Below are 19,023 nucleotides of genomic sequence, written 5' to 3' on the forward strand. Positions count from 1 at the left end.
GATGTGTGCAAATGTATGTGCATTCATGTGTTCCTGCGTTGAGATCTGAGGTTGGCTGGTAGGGTGTACCTCTGCGCATAATCACATGTGTGTGCAAGCATTGCCACAGCTCGATTTCTTGAAATTTGGTTTCTGTTGGGGAGTTTATCTCTGGATGTGTGCAAATGTATGTGCATTCATGTGTGCTTGCGTGGAGATCTGAGGTTGGCTGGTAGGGTGGACCTCTGCGCATAATCACATGTGTGTGCAAGCATTGCCACGGCTCGATTTCTTGAAATTTGGTTTCTGAGGGGGAGTTTATCTCTGGATGTGTGCAAATGTATGTGCATTCATGTGTGCTTGCGTGGAGATCTGAGGTTGGCTGGTAGGGTGTACCTCTGCGCATAATCACATGTGTGTGCAAGCATTGCCACGGCTCGATTTCTTGGAATTTGGATTCTTTGGGGTGAGTTTATCTCTGGATGTGTGCAAATATATGTGCATTCATGTGTTCCTGCGTGTAGATCTGAGGTTGGCTGGCAGGGTGTACCTCTGCGCATAATCACATGTGTGTGCAAGCATTGCCACGGCTCGATTTCTCGGAATTTGGTTTCTTTGGGGTGAGTTTATCTCTGGATGTGTGCAAATGTATGTGCATTCATGTGTGCCTGCGTGTAGATCTGAGGTTGGCTGGCAGGGTGTACCTCTGCGCATAATCACATGTGTGTGCAAACATTGCCACGGCTCGATTTCTTGGAATTTGGTTTCTTTGGGGTGAGTTTATCTCTGGATGTATGCAAATATATGTGCATTCATGTGTTCCTGCGTTGAGACCTGAGGTCGGCTGGCAGGGTGTACCTCTGCGCATAATCACATGTGTGTGCAAACATTGCCACGGCTCGATTTCTTGGAATTTGGTTTCTTTGGGGTGAGTTTATCTCTGGATGTATGCAAATATATGTGCATTCATGTGTTCCTGCGTTGAGACCTGAGGTCGGCTGGTAGGGTGGACCTCTGCGCATAATCACATGTGTGTGCAAACATTGCCACGGCTCGATTTCTTGGAATTTGGTTTCTGTTGGGGAGTTTATCTCTGGATGTGTGCAAATGTATGTGCATTCATCTGTGCTTGCGTGGAGATCTGAGGTTGGCTGGTAGGGTGGACCTCTGCGCATAATCACATGTGTGTGCAAGCATTGCCACGGCTCGATTTCTTGGAATTTGGTTTCTGAAGGGGAGTTTATCTCTGGATGTGTGCAAATGTATGTGCATTCATGTGTTCCTGCGTTGAGATCTGAGGTTGGCTGGCAGGGTGTACCTCTGCGCATAATCACATGTGTGTGCAAGCATTGCCACGGCTCGATTTTTTGGAATTTGGATTCTTTGGGGTGAGTTTATCTCTGGATGTGTGCAAATGTATGTGCATTCATGTGTGCCTGCGTGTAGATCTGAGGTTGGCTGGCAGGGTGTACCTCTGCGCATAATCACATGTGTGTGCAAACATTGCCACGGCTCGATTTCTTGGAATTTGGTTTTCTGAGGGGGAGTTTATCTCTGGATGTGTGCAAATGTATGTGCATTCATGTGTGCCTGCGTGTAGATCTGAGGTTGGCTGGTAGGGTGGACCTCTGCGCATAATCACATGTGTGTGCAAGCATTGCCACGGCTCGATTTCTTGGAATTTGGTTTTCTGAGGGGGAGTTTATCTCTGGATGTGTGCAAATGTATGTGCATTCATGTGTGCCTGCGTGTAGATCTGAGGTTGGCTGGTAGGGTGGACCTGTGCGCATAATCACATGTGTGTGCAAACATTTCCATTTCTGGATATCTTGGAATTTGGTTTCTGAGGGGGAGTTTATCTCTGGATGTGTGCAAATGTATGTGCATTCATGTGTTCCTGCGTTGAGATCTGAGGTTGGCTGGCAGGGTGTACCTCTGCGCATAATCACATGTGTGTGCAAACATTTCCATTTCTGGATATCTTGGAATTTGGTTTCTGAGGGGGAGTTTATCTCTGGATGTGTGCAAATGTATGTGCATTCATGTGTTCCTGCGTTGAGACCTGAGGTCGGCTGGTAGGGTGGACCTCTGCGCATAATCACATGTGTGTGCAAGCATTGCCAAGGCTCGATTTCTTGGAATTTGGTTTCTGAGGGGGAGTTTATCTCTGGATGTGTGCAAATGTATGTGCATTCATGTGTGCCTGCGTGTAGATCTGAGGTTGGCTGGCAGGGTGTACCTCTGCGCATAATCACATGTGTGTGCAAACATTGCCACGGCTCGATTTCTTGGAATTTGGTTTCTTTGGAGTGAGTTTATCTCTGGATGTGTGCAAATATATGTGCATTCATGTGTTCCTGCGTTGAGACCTGAGGTCGGCTGGTAGGGTGGACCTCTGCGCATAATCACATGTGTGTGGAAACATTGCCACGGCTCGATTTCTTGGAATTTGGTTTCTCTTGGGGAGTTTATCTCTGGATGTGTGCAAATGTATGTGCATTCATGTGTTCCTGCGTTGAGACCTGAGGTTGGCTGGTAGGGTGGACCTCTGCGCATAATCACATGTGTGTGCAAGCATTGCCACGGCTCGATTTCTTGGAATTTGGTTTCTGAAGGGGAGTTTATCTCTGGATGTGTGCAAATGTATGTGCATTCATCTGTGCTTGCGTGTAGATCTGAGGTTGGCTGGTAGGGTGGACCTCTGCGCATAATCACATGTGTGTGCAAGCATTGCCACGGCTCGATTTCTTGGAATTTGGTTTCTGTTGGGGAGTTTATCTCTGGATGTGTGCAAATGTATGTGCATTCATGTGTTCCTGCGTTGAAACCTGAGGTCGGCTGGTAGGGTGGACCTCTGCGCATAATCACATGTGTGTGCAAACATTGCCACGGCTCGATTTCTTGGAATTTGGTTTCTGTTGGGGAGTTTATCTCTGGATGTGTGCAAATGTATGTGCATTCATCTGTGCTTGCGTGTAGATCTGAGGTTGGCTGGTAGGGTGGACCTCTGCGCATAATCACATGTGTGTGCAAGCATTGCCACGGCTCGATTTTTTGGAATTTGGTTTCTCTTGGGGAGTTTATCTCTGGATGTGTGCAAATGTATGTGCATTCATGTGTTCCTGCGTTGAGATCTGAGGTTGGCTGGTACGGTGGACCTCTGCGCATAATCACATGTGTGTGCAAGCATTGCCACGGCTTGATTTCTTGGAATTTGGTTTCTTTGGGGTGAGTTTATCTCTGGATGTGTGCAAATATATGTGCATTCATGTGTTCCTGCGTTGAGACCTGAGGTCGGCTGGCAGGGTGTACCTCTGCGCATAATCACATGTGTGTGCAAGCATTGCCACGGCTCGATTTTTTGGAATTTGGTTTCTTTGGGGTGAGTTTATCTCTGGATGTGTGCAAATGTATGTGCATTCATGTGTGCCTGCGTGTAGATCTGAGTTTGGCTGGCAGGGTGTACCTCTGCGCATAATCACATGTGTGTGCAAACATTGCCACGGCTCGATTTCTTGGAATTTGGTTTCTTTGGGGTGAGTTTATCTCTGGATGTATGCAAATATATGTGCATTCATGTGTTCCTGCGTTGAGACCTGAGGTCGGCTGGTAGGGTGGACCTCTGCGCATAATCACATGTGTGTGCAAACATTGCCACGGCTCGATTTCTTGGAATTTGGTTTCTGTTGGGGAGTTTATCTCTGGATGTGTGCAAATGTATGTGCATTCATCTGTGCTTGCGTGGAGATCTGAGGTTGGCTGGTAGGGTGGACCTCTGCGCATAATCACATGTGTGTGCAAGCATTGCCACGGCTCGATTTCTTGGAATTTGGTTTCTGAAGGGGAGTTTATCTCTGGATGTGTGCAAATGTATGTGCATTCATGTGTTCCTGCGTTGAGATCTGAGGTTGGCTGGCAGGGTGTACCTCTGCGCATAATCACATGTGTGTGCAAGCATTGCCACGGCTCGATTTCTTGGAATTTGGTTTCTGAGGGGGAGTTTATCTCTGGATGTGTGCAAATGTATGTGCATTCATCTGTGCTTGCGTGGAGATCTGAGGTTGGCTGGTAGGGTGTACCTCTGCGCATAATAACATGTGTGTGCAAGCATTGCCACGGCTCGATTTCTTGGAATTTGGTTTCTTTGGGGTGAGTTTATCTCTGGATGTGTGCAAATGTATGTGCATTCATGTGTTCCTGCGTTGAGACCTGAGGTCGGCTGGCAGGGTGTACCTCTGCGCATAATCACATGTGTGTGCAAGCATTGCCACGGCTCGATTTTTTGGAATTTGGTTTCTTTGGGGTGAGTTTATCTCTGGATGTGTGCAAATGTATGTGCATTCATGTGTTCCTGCGTGTAGATCTGAGGTTGGCTGGCAGGGTGTACCTCTGCGCATAATCACATGTGTGTGCAAACATTGCCACGGCTCGATTTCTTGGAATTTGGTTTTCTGAGGGGGAGTTTATCTCTGGATGTGTGCAAATGTATGTGCATTCATGTGTTCCTGCGTTGAGACCTGAGGTCGGCTGGTAGGGTGGACCTCTGCGCATAATCACATGTGTGTGCAAGCATTGCCACGGCTCGATTTCTTGGAATTTGGTTTCTCTTGGGGAGTTTATCTCTGGATGTGTGCAAATGTATGTGCATTCATCTGTGCTTGCGTGGAGATCTGAGGTTGGCTGGTAGGGTGGACCTGTGCGCATAATCACATGTGTGTGCAAGCATTGCCACGGCTCGATTTCTTGGAATTTGGTTTCTGAAGGGGAGTTTATCTCTGGATGTGTGCAAATGTATGTGCATTCATGTGTTCCTGCGTTGAGATCTGAGGTTGGCTGGCAGGGTGTACCTCTGCGCATAATCACATGTGTGTGCAAACATTTCCATTTCTGGATATCTTGGAATTTGGTTTCTGAGGGGGAGTTTATCTCTGGATGTGTGCAAATGTATGTGCATTCATGTGTTCCTGCGTTGAGACCTGAGGTCGGCTGGTAGGGTGGACCTCTGCGCATAATCACATGTGTGTGCAAGCATTGCCAAGGCTCGATTTCTTGGAATTTGGTTTCTGAGGGGGAGTTTATCTCTGGATGTGTGCAAATGTATGTGCATTCATGTGTTCCTGCGTTGAGATCTGAGGTTGGCTGGTAGGGTGTACCTCTGCGCATAATCACATGTGTGTGCAAACATTTCCATTTCTGGATATCTTGGAATTTGGTTTCTGAGGGGGAGTTTATCTCTGGATGTGTGCAAATGTATGTGCATTCATCTGTGCTTGCGTGGAGATCTGAGGTTGGCTGGTAGGGTGTACCTCTGCGCATAATAACATGTGTGTGCAAGCATTGCCACGGCTCGATTTTTTGGAATTTGGATTCTTTGGGGTGAGTTTATCTCTGGATGTGTGCAAATGTATGTGCATTCATGTGTGCCTGCGTTGAGATCTGAGGTTGGCTGGTACGGTGGACCTCTGCGCATAATCACATGTGTGTGCAAGCATTGCCACGGCTCGATTTCTTGAAATTTGGTTTCTGAGGGGGAGTTTATCTCTGGATGTGTGCAAATGTATGTGCATTCATGTGTGCTTGCGTGGAGATCTGAGGTTGGCTGGTAGGGTGGACCTCTGCGCATAATCACATGTGTGTGCAAGCATTGCCACGGCTCGATTTTTTGGAATTTGGTTTCTGAGGGGGAGTTTATCTCTGGATGTGTGCAAATGTATGTGCATTCATGTGTTCCTGCGTTGAGATCTGAGGTTGGCTGATACGGTGGACCTCTGCGCATAATCACATGTATGTGCAAGCATTGCCACGTCTGGATTTCTTGGAATTTGGATTCTTTGGGGAGTTTATCTCTGGATGTGTGCAAATGTATGTGCATTCATGTGTTCCTGCGTTGAGATCTGAGGTTGGCTGATACGGTGGACCTCTGCGCATAATCACATGTATGTGCAAACATTGCCACGGCTCGATTTCTTGGAATTTGGTTTAGTTTGGGGTGAGTTTATTTCTGGATGTGTGCAAATGTATGTGCATTCATGTGTTCCTGCGCTGAGATCTGAGGTTGGCTGGTAGGGTGTACCTCTGCGCATAATCACATGTGTGTGCAAGCATTGCCACGGCTCGATTTCTTGAAATTTGGTTTCTGTTGGGGAGTTTATCTCTGGATGTGTGCAAATGTATGTGCATTCATGTGTGCTTGCGTGGAGATCTGAGGTTGGCTGGTAGGGTGTACCTCTGCGCATAATCACATGTGTGTGCAAGCATTGCCACGGCTCGATTTTTTGGAATTTGGTTTCTTTGGGGTGAGTTTATCTCTGGATGTGTGCAAATGTATGTGCATTCATGTGTGCCTGCGTGTAGATCTGAGGTTGGCTGGCAGGGTGTACCTCTGCGCATAATCACATGTGTGTGCAAACATTGCCACGGCTCGATTTCTTGGAATTTGGTTTCTTTGGGGTGAGTTTATCTCTGGATGTATGCAAATATATGTGCATTCATGTGTTCCTGCGTTGAGACCTGAGGTCGGCTGGTAGGGTGGACCTCTGCGCATAATCACATGTGTGTGCAAACATTGCCACGGCTCGATTTCTTGGAATTTGGTTTCTGTTGGGGAGTTTATCTCTGGATGTGTGCAAATGTATGTGCATTCATCTGTGCTTGCGTGGAGATCTGAGGTTGGATGGTAGGGTGGACCTCTGCGCATAATCACATGTGTGTGCAAACATTTCCATTTCTGGATATCTTGGAATTTGGTTTCTTTGGGGTGAGTTTATCTCTGGATGTGTGCAAATGTATGTGCATTCATGTGTTCCTGCGTTGAGACCTGAGGTCGGCTGGTAGGGTGGACCTCTGCGCATAATCACATGTGTGTGCAAGCATTGCCAAGGCTCGATTTCTTGGAATTTGGTTTCTGAGGGGGAGTTTATCTCTGGATGTGTGCAAATGTATGTGCATTCATGTGTGCCTGCGTGTAGATCTGAGGTTGGCTGGCAGGGTGTACCTCTGCGCATAATCACATGTGTGTGCAAACATTGCCACGGCTCGATTTCTTGGAATTTGGTTTCTTTGGGGTGAGTTTATCTCTGGATGTGTGCAAATATATGTGCATTCATGTGTTCCTGCGTTGAGACCTGAGGTCGGCTGGTAGGGTGGACCTCTGCGCATAATCACATGTGTGTGGAAACATTGCCACGGCTCGATTTCTTGGAATTTGGTTTCTCTTGGGGAGTTTATCTCTGGATGTGTGCAAATGTATGTGCATTCATGTGTTCCTGCGTTGAGACCTGAGGTTGGCTGGTAGGGTGGACCTCTGCGCATAATCACATGTGTGTGCAAGCATTGCCACGGCTCGATTTCTTGGAATTTGGTTTCTGAAGGGGAGTTTATCTCTGGATGTGTGCAAATGTATGTGCATTCATCTGTGCTTGCGTGTAGATCTGAGGTTGGCTGGTAGGGTGGACCTCTGCGCATAATCACATGTGTGTGCAAGCATTGCCACGGCTCGATTTCTTGGAATTTGGTTTCTGAAGGGGAGTTTATCTCTGGATGTGTGCAAATATATGTGCATTCATGTGTGCCTGCGTGGAGATCTGAGGTTGGCTGGTAGGGTGTACCTCTGCGCATAATAACATGTGTGTGCAAGCATTGCCACGGCTCGATTTTTTGGAATTTGGTTTCTCTTGGGGAGTTTATCTCTGGATGTGTGCAAATGTATGTGCATTCATGTGTTCCTGCGTTGAGATCTGAGGTTGGCTGGTACGGTGGACCTCTGCGCATAATCACATTTGTGTGCAAGCATTGCCACGGCTCGATTTTTTGGAATTTGGATTCTTTGGGGTGAGTTTATCTCTGGATGTGTGCAAATGTATGTGCATTCATGTGTGCCTGCGTGTAGATCTGAGGTTGGCTGGCAGGGTGTACCTCTGCGCATAATCACATGTGTGTGCAAGCATTGCCACGGCTCGATTTCTTGGAATTTGGTTTCTGTTGGGGAGTTTATCTCTGGATGTGTGCAAATGTATGTGCATTCATGTGTGCCTGCGTGTAGATCTGAGGTTGGCTGGCAGGGTGTACCTCTGCGCATAATCACATGTGTGTGCAAGCATTGCCACGGCTCGATTTCTTGGAATTTGGTTTCTGAGGGGGAGTTTATCTCTGGATGTGTGCAAATGTATGTGCATTCATGTGTTCCTGCGTTGAGATCTGAGGTTGGCTGGTACGGTGGACCTCTGCGCATAATCACATGTGTGTGCAAGCATTGGCACGGTTCGATTTTTTGGAATTTGGATTCTTTGGGGTGAGTTTATCTCTGGATGTGTGCAAATATATGTGCATTCATGTGTGCCTGCGTGTAGATCTGAGGTTGGCTGGCAGGGTGTACCTCTGCGCATAATCACATGTGTGTGCAAACATTGCCACGGCTCGATTTCTTGGAATTTGGTTTCTTTGGGGTGAGTTTATCTCTGGATGTGTGCAAATGTATGTGCATTCATGTGTTCCTGTGTGGAGATCTGAGGTTGGCTGGTAGGGTGGACCTCTGCGCATAATCACATGTGTGTGCAAACATTGCCACGGCTCGATTTCTTGGAATTTGGTTTCTGAGGGGGAGTTTATCTCTGGATGTGTGCAAATATATGTGCATTCATGTGTTCCTGCGTTGAGACCTGAGGTTGGCTGGTAGGGTGTACCTCTGCGCATAATCACATGTGTGTGCAAACATTGCCACGGCTCGATTTCTTGGAATTTGGTTTCTTTGGGGTGAGTTTATCTCTGGATGTATGCAAATATATGTGCATTCATGTGTTCCTGCGTTGAGACCTGAGGTCGGCTGGTAGGGTGGACCTCTGCGCATAATAACATGTGTGTGCAAGCATTGCCACGGCTCGATTTCTTGGAATTTGGATTCTTTGGGGTGAGTTTATCTCTGGATGTGTGCAAATGTATGTGCATTCATGTGTTCCTGCGTTGAGATCTGAGGTTGGCTGGTACGGTGGACCTCTGCGCATAATCACATGTGTGTGCAAGCATTGCCACGGCTCGATTTCTTGGAATTTGGATTCTTTGGGGTGAGTTTATCTCTGGATGTGTGCAAATGTATGTGCATTCATGTGTTCCTGTGTGTAGATCTGAGGTTGGCTGGCAGGGTGTACCTCTGCGCATAATCACATGTGTGTGCAAGCATTGCCACGGCTCGATTTCTTGGAATTTGGTTTCTGAGGGGGAGTTTATCTCTGGATGTGTGCAAATGTATGTGCATTCATATGTGCTTGCGTGGAGATCTGAGGTTGGCTGGTAGGGTGGACCTCTGCGCATAATCACATGTGTGTGCAAGCATTGCCACGGCTCGATTTTTTGGAATTTGGTTTCTGAGGGGGAGTTTATCTCTGGATGTGTGCAAATGTATGTGCATTCATGTGTGCTTGCGTGGAGATCTGAGGTTGGCTGGTAGGGTGTACCTCTGCGCATAATCACATGTGTGTGCAAACATTGCCACGGCTCGATTTCTTGGAATTTGGTTTAGTTTGGGGTGAGTTTATTTCTGGATGTGTGCAAATGTATGTGCATTCATGTGTTCCTGCGCTGAGATCTGAGGTTGGCTGGTAGGGTGTACCTCTGCGCATAATCACATGTGTGTGCAAGCATTGCCACGGCTCGATTTCTTGAAATTTGGTTTCTGAGGGGGAGTTTATCTCTGGATGTGTGCAAATATATGTGCATTCATGTGTGCCTGCGTGTAGATCTGAGGTTGGCTGGCAGGGTGTACCTCTGCGCATAATCACATGTGTGTGCAAGCATTGCCACGGCTCGATTTTTTGGAATTTGGATTCTTTGGGGTGAGTTTATCTCTGGATGTGTGCAAATATATGTGCATTCATGTGTGCCTGCGTGTAGATCTGAGGTTGGCTGGCAGGGTGTACCTCTGCGCATAATCACATGTGTGTGCAAGCATTGCCACGGCTCGATTTCTTGGAATTTGGTTTCTTTGGGGTGAGTTTATCTCTGGATGTGTGCAAATATATGTGCATTCATGTGTTCCTGCGTTGAGACCTGAGGTCGGCTGGCAGGGTGTACCTCTGCGCATAATCACATGTGTGTGCAAACATTGCCACGGCTCGATTTCTTGGAATTTGGTTTCTGTTGGGGAGTTTATCTCTGGATGTGTGCAAATGTATGTGCATTCATCTGTGCTTGCGTGGAGATCTGAGGTTGGCTGGTAGGGTGGACCTGTGCGCATAATCACATGTGTGTGCAAGCATTGCCACGGCTCGATTTTTTGGAATTTGGATTCTTTGGGGTGAGTTTATCTCTGGATGTGTGCAAATGTATGTGCATTCATGTGTGCCTGCGTGTAGATCTGAGGTTGGCTGGCAGGGTGTACCTCTGCGCATAATCACATGTGTGTGCAAACATTGCCACGGCTCGATTTCTTGGAATTTGGTTTTCTGAGGGGGAGTTTATCTCTGGATGTGTGCAAATGTATGTGCATTCATGTGTGCCTGCGTGTAGATCTGAGGTTGGCTGGTAGGGTGGACCTCTGCGCATAATCACATGTGTGTGCAAGCATTGCCACGGCTCGATTTCTTGGAATTTGGTTTCTCTTGGGGAGTTTATCTCTGGATGTGTGCAAATGTATGTGCATTCATCTGTGCTTGCGTGGAGATCTGAGGTTGGCTGGTAGGGTGGACCTGTGCGCATAATCACATGTGTGTGCAAGCATTGCCACGGCTCGATTTCTTGGAATTTGGTTTCTGAGGGGGAGTTTATCTCTGGATGTGTGCAAATGTATGTGCATTCATGTGTTCCTGCGTTGAGACCTGAGGTCGGCTGGTAGGGTGGACCTCTGCGCATAATCACATGTGTGTGCAAGCATTGCCACGGCTCGATTTTTTGGAATTTGGATTCTTCAGGGTGAGTTTATCTCTGGATGTGTGCAAATGTATGTGCATTCATGTGTTCCTGCGTTGAGACCTGAGGTCGGCTGGTAGGGTGGACCTCTGCGCATAATCACATGTGTGTGCAAGCATTGCCAAGGCTCGATTTCTTGGAATTTGGTTTCTGAGGGGGAGTTTATCTCTGGATGTGTGCAAATGTATGTGCATTCATGTGTTCCTGCGTTGAGATCTGAGGTTGGCTGGTAGGGTGGACCTCTGCGCATAATCACATGTGTGTGCAAGCATTGCCACGGCTCGATTTCTTGGAATTTGGTTTCTGAGGGGGAGTTTATCTCTGGATGTGTGCAAATGTATGTGCATTCATGTGTTCCTGCGTTGAGATCTGAGGTTGGCTGGCAGGGTGTACCTCTGCGCATAATCACATGTGTGTGCAAACATTTCCATTTCTGGATATCTTGGAATTTGGTTTCTGAGGGGGAGTTTATCTCTGGATGTGTGCAAATGTATGTGCATTCATCTGTGCTTGCGTGGAGATCTGAGGTTGGCTGGCAGGGTGTACCTCTGCGCATAATAACATGTGTGTGCAAGCATTGCCACGGCTCGATTTTTTGGAATTTGGATTCTTTGGGGTGAGTTTATCTCTGGATGTGTGCAAATGTATGTGCATTCATGTGTTCCTGCGTTGAGATCTGAGGTTGGCTGGTACCGTGGACCTCTGCGCATAATCACATGTGTGTGCAAGCATTGCCACGGCTCGATTTCTTGGAATTTGGATTCTTTGGGGTGAGTTTATCTCTGGATGTGTGCAAATGTATGTGCATTCATGTGTTCCTGCGTGTAGATCTGAGGTTGGCTGGCAGGGTGTACCTCTGCGCATAATCACATGTGTGTGCAAACATTGCCACGGCTCGATTTCTTGGAATTTGGTTTCTTTGGGGTGAGTTTATCTCTGGATTTGTGCAAATATATGTGCATTCATGTGTTCCTGCGTTGAGACCTGAGGTCGGCTGGTAGGGTGTACCTCTGCGCATAATCACATGTGTGTGCAAACATTGCCACGGCTCGATTTCTTGGAATTTGGTTTCTGAGGGGGAGTTTATCTCTGGATGTGTGCAAATGTATGTGCATTCATCTGTGCTTGCGTGGAGATCTGAGGTTGGATCGTAGGGTGGACCTCTGCACATAATAACATGTGTGTGCAAGCATTGCCACGGCTCGATTTCTTGAAATTTGGTTTCTGTTGGGGAGTTTATCTCTGGATGTGTGCAAATGTATGTGCATTCATGTGTGCTTGCGTGGAGATCTGAGGTTGGCTGGTACGGTGGACCTCTGCGCATAATCACATGTGTGTGCAAGCATTGCCACGGCTCGATTTCTTGAAATTTGGTTTCTGAGGGGGAGTTTATCTCTGGATGTGTGCAAATGTATGTGCATTCATGTGTGCCTGCGTGTAGATCTGAGGTTGGCTGGCAGGGTGTACCTCTGCGCATAATCACATGTGTGTGCAAGCATTGCCACGGCTCGATTTCTTGGAATTTGGTTTCTTTGGGGTGAGTTTATCTCTGGATGTGTGCAAATATATGTGCATTCATGTGTTCCTGCGTTGAGACCTGAGGTCGGCTGGCAGGGTGTACCTCTGCGCATAATCACATGTGTGTGCAAGCATTGCCACGGCTCGATTTTTTGGAATTTGGTTTCTTTGGGGTGAGTTTATCTCTGGATGTGTGCAAATGTATGTGCATTCATGTGTGCCTGCGTGTAGATCTGAGGTTGGCTGGCAGGGTGTACCTCTGCGCATAATCACATGTGTGTGCAAGCATTGCCACGGCTCGATTTTTTGGAATTTGGATTCTTTGGGGTGAGTTTATCTCTGGATGTGTGCAAATGTATGTGCATTCATGTGTTCCTGCGTGTAGATCTGAGGTTGGCTGGCAGGGTGTACCTCTGCGCATAATCACATGTGTGTGCAAACATTGCCACGGCTCGATTTCTTGGAATTTGGTTTCTGAGGGGGAGTTTATCTCTGGATGTGTGCAAATGTATGTGCATTCATGTGTGCTTGCGTGGAGATCTGAGGTTGGCTGGTAGGGTGGACCTCTGCGCATAATCACATGTGTGTGCAAGCATTGCCACGGCTCGATTTTTTGGAATTTGGTTTCTGAGGGGGAGTTTATCTCTGGATGTGTGCAAATGTATGTGCATTCATGTGTTCCTGCGTTGAGATCTGAGGTTGGCTGATACGGTGGACCTCTGCGCATAATCACATGTATGTGCAAGCATTGCCACGGCTGGATTTCTTGGAATTTGGATTCTTTGGGGAGTTTATCTCTGGATGTGTGCAAATGTATGTGCATTCATGTGTGCTTGCGTGGAGATCTGAGGTTGGCTGGTAGGGTGTACCTCTGCGCATAATCACATGTGTGTGCAAACATTGCCACGGCTCGATTTCTTGGAATTTGGTTTAGTTTGGGGTGAGTTTATTTCTGGATGTGTGCAAATGTATGTGCATTCATGTGTTCCTGCGCTGAGATCTGAGGTTGGCTGGTAGGGTGTACCTCTGCGCATAATCACATGTGTGTGCAAGCATTGCCACGGCTCGATTTCTTGGAATTTGGTTTAGTTTGGGGTGAGTTTATCTATGGATGTGTGCAAATGTATGTGCATTCATGTGTTCCTGCGTTGAGATCTGAGGTTGGCTGGTAGGGTGGACCTCTGCACATAATTACATGTGTGTGCAAACATTTCCATTTCTGGATATCTTGGAATTTGGTTTCTGAGGGGGAGTTTATCTCTGAATGTGTGCAAATGTATGTGCATTCATGTGTGCTTGCGTGGAGATCTGAGGTTGGCTGGTACGGTGGACCTCTGCGCATAATCACATGTGTGTGCAAGCATTGCCACGGCTCGATTTTTTGGAATTTGGATTCTTTGGGGTGAGTTTATCTCTGGATGTGTGCAAATGTATGTGCATTCATGTGTGCCTGCGTGTAGATCTGAGGTTGGCTGGCAGGGTGTACCTCTGCGCATAATCACATGTGTGTGCAAACATTGCCACGGCTCGATTTCTTGGAATTTGGTTTCTTTGGGGTGAGTTTATCTCTGGATGTGTGCAAATATATGTGCATTCATGTGTTCCTGCGTTGAGACCTGAGGTCGGCTGGTAGGGTGGACCTCTGCGCATAATCACATGTGTGTGCAAGCATTGCCACGGCTCGATTTCTTGGAATTTGGTTTCTGAAGGGGAGTTTATCTCTGGATGTGTGCAAATGTATGTGCATTCATGTGTTCCTGCGTTGAGATCTGAGGTTGGCTGGTAGGGTGGACCTCTGCACATAATCACATGTGTGTGCAAGCATTGCCACGGCTGGATTTCTTGAAATTTGGTTTCTGAGGGGGAGTTTATCTCTGGATGTGTGCAAATGTATGTGCATTCATCTGTGCTTGCGCGGAGATCTGAGGTCGGCTGGTAGGGTGGACCTCTGCGCATAATCACATGTGTGTGCAAGCATTGCCACAGCTCGATTTCTTGAAATTTGGTTTCTGAGGGGGAGTTTATCTCTGGATGTGTGCATATATATGTGCATTCATGTGTTCCTGCGTTGAGATCTGAGGTTGGCTGCTAGGGTGTACCTCTGCGCATAATCACATGTGTGTGCAAGCATTGCCACGGCTCGATTTTTTGGAATTTGGTTTCTGAGGGGGAGTTTATCTCTGGATGTGTGCAAATGTATGTGCATTCATGTGTTCCTGCATTGAGATCTGAGGTTGGCTGGTACGGTGGACCTCTGCGCATAATCACATGTATGTGCAAGCATTGCCACGGCTGGATTTCTTGGAATTTGGATTCTTTGGGGAGTTTATCTCTGGATGTGTGCAAATGTATGTGCATTCATGTGTTCCTGCGCTGAGATCTGAGGTTGGCTGGTAGGGTGGACCTCTGCGCATAATCACATGTGTGTGCAAGCATTGCCACGGCTCGATTTCTTGGAATTTGGTTTCTGAAGGGGAGTTTATCTCTGGATGTGTGCAAATGTATGTGCATTCATGTGTTCCTGCGTTGAGATCTGAGGTTGGCTGGTAGGGTGGACCTCTGCGCATAATTACATGTGTGTGCAAACATTTCCATTTCTTGGATATCTTGGAATTTGGTTTCTGAGGGGGAGTTTATCTCTGGATGTGTGCAAATATATGTGCATTCATGTGTTCCTGCGTGTAGATCTGAGGTTGGCTGGTAGGGTGGACCTCTGCGCATAATCACATGTGTGTGCAAGCATTGCCACGGCTCGATTTCTTGGAATTTGGTTTCTGTTGGGGAGTTTATCTCTGGATGTGTGCAAATGTATGTGCATTCATGTGTTCCTGCGTTGAGATCTGAGGTTGGCTCGTAGGGTGGACCTCTGCACATAATTACATGTGTGTGCAAACATTTCCATTTCTGGATATCTTGGAATTTGGTTTCTGAGGGGGAGTTTATCTCTGGATGTGTGCAAATGTATGTGCATTCATGTGTGCTTGCGTGGAGATCTGAGGTTGGCTGGTAGGGTGGACCTCTGCGCATAATCACATGTGTGTGCAAGCATTGCCACGGCTGGATTTCTTGCAATTTGGTTTCTGAAGGGGAGTTTATCTCTGGATGTGTGCAAATATATGTGCATTCATGTGTTCCTGCGTGTAGATCTGAGGTTGGCTGGTAGGGTGTACCTCTGCGCATAATCACATGTGTGTGCAAGCATTGCCACGGCTCGATTTCTTGGAATTTGGTTTCTTTGGGGTGAGTTTATCTCTGGATGTGTGCAAATGTATGTGCATTCATGTGTTCCTGCGCTGAGATCTGAGGTTGGCTGGTAGGGTGGACCTCTGCGCATAATCACATGTGTGTGCAAGCATTGCCACCGCTCGATTTCTTGGAATTTGGTTTCTGAAGGGGAGTTTATCTCTGGATGTGTGCAAATGTATGTGCATTCATGTGTGCTTGCGTGGAGATCTGAGGTTGGCTGGTAGGGTGGACCTCTGCGCATAATCACATGTGTGTGCAAGCATTGCCACAGCTCGATTTCTTGGAATTTGGTTTCTGAGGGGGAGTTTATCTCTGGATGTGTGCAAATGTATGTGCATTCATGTGTTCCTGCGTTGAGATCTGAGGTTGGCTGGTAGGGTGGACCTCTGCGCATAATTACATGTGTGTGCAAACATTTCCATTTCTGGATATCTTGGAATTTGGTTTCTGTTGGGGAGTTTATCTCTGGATGTGTGCAAATGTATGTGCATTCATGTGTTCCTGCGTGTAGATCTGAGGTTGGCTGGTAGGGTGGACCTCTGCGCATAATCACATGTGTGTGCAAGCATTGCCACGGCTCGATTTCTTGGAATTTGGTTTCTGTTGGGGAGTTTATCTCTGGATGTGTGCAAATGTATGTGCATTCATGTGTGCTTGCGTGGAGATCTGAGGTTGGCTGGTAGGGTGGACCTCTGCGCATAATCACATGTATGTGCAAGCATTGCCACGGCTCGATTTCTTGGAATTTGGATTCTTTGGGGTGAGTTTATCTCTGGATGTGTGCAAATGTATGTGCATTCATGTGTGCTTGCGTGGAGATCTGAGGTTGGCTGGTAGGGTGGACCTCTGCGCATAATCACATGTGTGTGCAAGCATTGCCACCGCTCGATTTCTTGGAATTTGGTTTCTGAAGGGGAGTTTATCTCTGGATGTGTGCAAATGTATGTGCATTCATGTGTGCTTGCGTGGAGATCTGAGGTTGGCTGGTAGGGTGGACCTCTGCGCATAATCACATGTGTGTGCAAGCATTGCCACAGCTCGATTTCTTGGAATTTGGTTTCTGAGGGGGAGTTTATCTCTGGATGTGTGCAAATGTATGTGCATTCATGTGTTCCTGCGTTGAGATCTGAGGTTGGCTGGTAGGGTGGACCTCTGCGCATAATTACATGTGTGTGCAAACATTTCCATTTCTGGATATCTTGGAATTTGGTTTCTGTTGGGGAGTTTATCTCTGGATGTGTGCAAATGTATGTGCATTCATGTGTTCCTGCGTGTAGATCTGAGGTTGGCTGGTAGGGTGGACCTCTGCGCATAATCACATGTGTGTGCAAGCATTGCCACGGCTCGATTTCTTGGAATTTGGTTTCTGTTGGGGAGTTTATCTCTGGATGTGTGCAAATGTATGTGCATTCATGTGTGCTTGCGTGGAGATCTGAGGTTGGCTGGTAGGGTGGACCTCTGCGCATAATCACATGTATGTGCAAGCATTGCCACGGCTCGATTTCTTGGAATTTGGATTCTTTGGGGTGAGTTTATCTCTGGATGTGTGCAAATGTATGTGCATTCATGTGTGCTTGCGTGGAGATCTGAGGTTGGCTGGTAGGGTGGACCTCTGCGCATAATCACATGTGTGTGCAAGCATTGCCACGGCTCGATTTCTTGGAATTTGGTTTCTGTTGGGGAGTTTATCTCTGGATGTGTGCAAATGTATGTGCATTCATGTGTTCCTGCGCTGAGATCTGAGGTTGGCTGGTAGGGTGGACCTCTGCGCATAATCACATGTGTGTGCAAGCATTGCAACGGCTCGATTTCTTGAAATTTGGTTTCTGAGGGGGAGTTTATCTCTGGATGTGTGCAAATGTATGTGCATTCATCTGTGCTTGCGTGGAGATCTGAGGTTGGCTGGTAGGGTGGACCTCTGCGCATAATCACATGTGTGTGCAAGCATTGCCACGGCTCGATTTCTTGGAATTTGGATTCTTTGGGGTGAGTTTATCTCTGGATGTGTGCAAATGTATGTGCATTCATGTGTTCCTGCGTTGAGATCTGAGGTTGGCTGGTAGGGTGGACCTCTGCGCATAATCACATGTGTGTGCAAACATTTCCATTTCTGGATATCTTGGAATTTGGTTTCTGAAGGGGAGTTTATCTATGGATGTGTGCAAATGTATGTGCCTTCATGTGTTCCTGCGCTGAGATCTGAGGTTGGCTGGCAGGGTGTACCTCTGCGCATAATCACATGTGTGTGCAAGCATTGCCACGGCTCGATTTCTTGGAATTTGGTTTCTGAAGGGGAGTTTATTTCTGGATGTGTGCAAATGTATGTGCATTCATGTGTGCTTGCGTGGAGATCTGAGGTTGGCTGGTAGGGTGTACCTCTGCGCATAATCACATGTGTGTGCAAGCATTGCCACGGCTCGATTTCTTGGAATTTGGTTTCTGAAGGGGAGTTTATCTCTGGATGTGTGAAAATGTATGTGCATTCATGTGTTCCTGCGTTGAGATCTGAGGTTGGCTGGTAGGGTGGACCTCTGCGCATAATCACATGTGTGTGCAAGCATTGCCACGGCTGGATTTCTTGGAATTTGGTTTCTGTTGGGGAGTTTATCTCTGGATGTGTGCAAATGTATGTGCATTCATGTGTTCCTGCGCTGAGATCTGAGGTTGGCTGGTAGGGTGTACCTCTGCGCATAATCACATGTGTGTGCAAACATTGCCACGGCTCGATTTCTTGAAATTTGGTTTCTGAGGGGGAGTTTATCTCTGGATGTGTGCAAATGTATGTGCATTCATCTGTGCTTGCGTGGAGATCTGAGGTTGGCTGGTAGGGTGGACCTCTGCGCATAATCACATGTGTGTGCAAGCATTGCCACGGCTCGATTTCTTGGAATTTGGTTTCTGAAGGGGAGTTTATCTCTGGATGTGTGGAAATGTATGTGCATTCATGTGTGCTTGCGTGGAGATCTGAGGTTGGCTGGTAGGGTGGACCTCTGCGCATGATCACATGTGTGTGAAAGCATTGCCACAGCTCGATTTCTTGGAATTTGGTTTCTGAGGGGGAGTTTATCTCTGGATGTGTGCAAATGTATGTGCATTCATGTGTTCCTGCGTTGAGATCTGAGGTTGGCTCGTAGGGTGGACCTCTGCGCATAATCACATGTGTGTGCAAGCATTGCCACGGAACGATTTCTTGGAATTTGGTTTCTGTTGGGGAGTTTATTTCTGGATGTGTGCAAATGTATGTGCATTCATGTGTTCCTGCGCTGAGATCTGAGGTTGGATGGTAGGGTGGACCTCTGCGCATAATCACATGTGTGTGCAAGCATTGCCACGGCTGGATTTCTTGGAATTTGGTTTCTGTTGGGGAGTTTATCTCTGGAT

This window comes from Aulonocara stuartgranti (assembly GCF_965226115.1).
Source record: "Aulonocara stuartgranti genome assembly, chromosome: 11".
Lineage (NCBI taxonomy): Eukaryota > Metazoa > Chordata > Actinopteri > Cichliformes > Cichlidae > Aulonocara > Aulonocara stuartgranti.